The sequence below is a fragment of the Budorcas taxicolor genome, chromosome 16 (assembly GCF_023091745.1).
Source record: "Budorcas taxicolor isolate Tak-1 chromosome 16, Takin1.1, whole genome shotgun sequence".
NCBI lineage: Eukaryota > Metazoa > Chordata > Mammalia > Artiodactyla > Bovidae > Budorcas > Budorcas taxicolor.
In genome coordinates this window covers 77,902,032-77,905,849 of record NC_068925.1, presented here as the reverse complement: position 1 = coordinate 77,905,849, position 3,818 = coordinate 77,902,032, and the positions used below count along the sequence as shown (strand labels likewise).

Genomic DNA, 3,818 nt, shown 5'->3' with positions numbered 1-3,818 from the left:
TGCAAAGAGTCAGACATGTCTTAGCAACTGAACAATAAAGGAGAAAATACAGCATCCAGAGATTTGATCATACTCCTAGATTTAACGTACTGGATGATCTGAAGAAAGAAATGCTGACAGTATAAGAAACAAACAGTGACAACAAGACACTCAAGGATAAATAAAAAAGATATAGAGGGTAGTTCAGTTCAGTTGCTCAGTCGTGTCCAACTCTGCAGCCTCATGAACGGCAGCACACCAGGCCTCCCTGTCCATCACCAACTCCCGGAGTTTACCCAAACTCATGTCCATTGAGTCGGTAATGACATCCAGCCATCTCGTCCTCTATCATCCCCTTCTCCTCCTGCCTTCAATCTTTCCCAGCATCAGGGTCTTTTCAAATGAGTCAGCTCTTTGCATCAGGTGGCCAAAGTATTGGAGTTTCAGCTTCAACATCGGTCCTTCCAATGAACACCCAGGACTGATCTCCTTTAGGATGGACAGAGGGTAGTTATGCTGCACTAATTAGATTTGAAATAAGTAAGATTTATATGGTGAAACCATAAAGTTTAAGTTACATTGACATAACTTCCAGAATCAACTTACGGACAAAAGATTTAGTTATGGTTCAAGTGCCAAATCATAAATGTTATCCACCTTGATTCTCTACAAGTTCAAGTTCAGATGACTGCAGTGGGAAGGTGGAGAATTCATCTGGCAGGAAGGACATAGGGGATTCCCTGGTGGCTCAGAGGTTAAAGCATCTGCCTCCAATGCGGGAGACCCAGGTTCGATCCCTGGGTTGGGAAGATCCCCTGGAGAAGGAAATGGCAACCCACTCCAGTACTCTTGCCTGGAGAATCCCATGGATGGAGGAGCCTGGTAGGCTATAGTCCACAGGGTCACAAAGAGTCGGACACAGCTGAGCGACTTCACATCACTTCACATCACTTCATCCTCATCTTAGAAAATCTGGAGTGAAAATATAACATGTCCAGTTGCCGGCATTCATCAAGGGTGTCAGATGCAAGCCAAGGAAGGCGACTCTGACTTTACCAAGAAGAAAGGAGATCACTAAAATCATATTGGAAAGCGAAAAATAAGAGTTCAGCTCTGGAAAAGCCAAAAAAAAAGGCTCAGAGCTGTTTCTAAAAGTAACATCCAAATAGCATGTTGCAGAGCAGGTCTAATGGATGATAAAAGCTTCAGTGCCTCCACTCAACACTGGAAGGACCTGCCTCTGCCTCTCAACCAACTACCGGTCTATGCCAGGAACTCGATCACGCAGAGCCGGGAACCACCACTACCACTGCCGTCAGCAGGCATCCAATGCCTTCCGCACACTGCACACATGCAGGCTAGGAAGAGGCTGTTTCTTCTCCCTTACTTTGTTCACCTGTAACCGAGGCTGAGCAGGTGTGTCCGATTGGCTGAAACTAGGTCACGTGCTGTCACAGCCACCAGGGAGCATCACTTAGCATGAAGAGGGAATCGCCATGTTGCTCTCCCCCCAAATACGATATTTCAAAGGTCACTGGAGGTGAGGACTGATGTCTACTACGCTGATGAAACATGACGTAAAAGCCTACTCTTTCAAGTTGCAAGAATAACTTAAAGAGAGACTAAACTCATTGCATCGTTTATTTCTCCCTTGTTCTCACAACCTGAACCCAATTCGTTAGGGAATTCTGTTGGTCGTCCCTCAAATTCTGTGCAGAAAATGACTCCTCCTAAATACCTTCCCTGCTCACGTCCTCCACCACTAGCCAGCCCCTGCCCTAAATGACTAAAATAGCTTTCCCTCTGCTTCATTCTTTGTCCCTTTAGAGAATATTCAGACCCACAGCCAGAGAATTCCTTTCAAGGTGGAAGAAAGATGCTGTTATGTCTCTGCTCAAAGCCACGCAGAGACTTCGCAGGTGACCCAGAGAGGAAGTTTAAGGCCCTTCGTATCTGCTGCTCTCCCCACGTGACATCATCCTCTCTTGTCCTTCATCCAACGTGAATGGCGGCATTGGCCCTGAATGCTCATCCCTCAGGTGTCTGCAGCCCCCGGTGTCTCTCCTACCTTCAAGACCACCCTCCCCTCAGACCTCCTAGTCTCAACCTGTTTTACCCAATTACCTTTTCTTTGTAGCTCTGATCACCTTTTAACATACTATGTATAATTTACTTAATGATGCTGTTTATTTTCTGTCTCAAGAAAGGCAGTTATTGTCTCTCTTTTATTAGCTGATGTTTCCAGGCCCCTAAAAAAGCTTCCTGGAATAGGGAAATAATAAGCCATTCTGAGTAAATCAATAGATGGATGAAAGAATAAGCACTCTAAAATTGCAGGGAATGTTTGGAGGATGTTAACTTACCTAAATTCTTGTTTATCAGAGCAGAAAGCTGATAGATAGACCCTAAAATGGATCGATCAAGAAATATCAGCATATATTGTTTAGAATTACAGCTATAACTACAAGAAAAGATCATGAATGAATGCATGCATGCTCAGTTTTGAGCAACACTCTTTGACCCTTTGGACTGTAGCCCGCCAGGCTCCTCTGTCCATGGGATTTCCCAGGCAAGAATACTGGAGTGGGTTGCCATAACCTCCCCCTGGGGATCTTCCCGACCCAGGGATCGAACCCAAGCCTCCTGCAGCTCCTGAAATGCAGGCGGATTCTTCACCCACTGAGCCATCTTTGAAGCCCAAGAGATAAAGTAGAAACATTTCAAAGTGGTCATGTCTGCAGGACAGGACTGGGAGGAGAAAAAGTAGGGCAGAGCTCTGTGGCTTTTAAACCTTTCTGAATTCTTTGATTTTTAAACAGTCATGTGCATGTAACACTTTGACAAAAACTTATGTTTTTAGTACAACCAGTTAAAAGGAAAGTATAACGGTGCATAAAAAATTTAAATAATGAAAAATTCATTATATTTCTGTTATTAGTAGGAGATAGAATAGACAACAAGAAGTTAACATGGGCTGAATGTTTGTGTGTTCCTCCAGCGCTCATATGTTGAAGCCAGATCCCCAGTGTGATGGTGTTTGGAGGCGGGGTCTTTGGAAGGTAACTAGGTTTGGATGAGGTCCTGGGGGAGGAGCCATGATGGGACTGCTGCCCTCTAAGGGGATGGAGAACCTGGAGTCTCTCTTTCTAATCAGTGTGAGGATGTAACACGAAGCTGTCTATCTATCGCCTGGAAGAGGGTTTTCACCAGAACCTGACGATGGCTGGCACCCTGAGCTCAGTACTCCATCCTCTAGAACTTCAAGCATTAAGTTTCTGTGGTTGATAAGCCACTCAGCCCACAGCAGCTTCCCAGGCGGCTCAGCAGTAAAGAACCCGCCTGCCAATGCAGGAGATGCCAGAATCACAGGTTCAATCCCTGGGTCAGGAAGATCCCCTGGAGCAGGAAATGGCAACCCACTGCAGTATTCTTGGCTGGAGAATCCCATGGACAAGGAATCTGATGGGCTACAGTCCATAGGGTCACAAAAAGTCCAGAGTCAGACACAACTGAATGACTGGGCACACACATACATAGCCGTGGTACTTTGTTCAGTTCAGTTCAGTCGCTCAGTCGTGTACGACCCTTTGTGACCCCATGAATCGCAGCACGCCAGGCCTCCCTGTCCATCACCAACTCCCAGAGTTCACTCAGACTCACGCCCGTTGGGTCAGTGATGCCATCTGACTGAAACAGAAGTAAAAAAACCATAGAAACTAAAAATAGTGAAGTAACTTCTATATTCTTTTGGTCAAAATATCTTCCTAAATTTTTTATTTTTATTATGACAAATTTCAAGCAAACAATGAATATACCCACCTCTTATGAATATAAGCCAA

At 45.1% G+C, this 3,818-nt stretch overlaps 1 non-coding gene across 1 annotated transcript; it reads left to right on the top strand.

Moving 5' to 3' along the window:
• Positions 1-716: 716 nt before the first annotated feature.
• On the top strand, positions 717-788 carry TRNAW-CCA (transfer RNA tryptophan (anticodon CCA)). The gene has a single exon. It is a non-coding gene; the product is annotated as a tRNA-Trp (tRNA).
• The last annotated feature ends 3,030 nt before the right edge of the window (positions 789-3,818 follow it).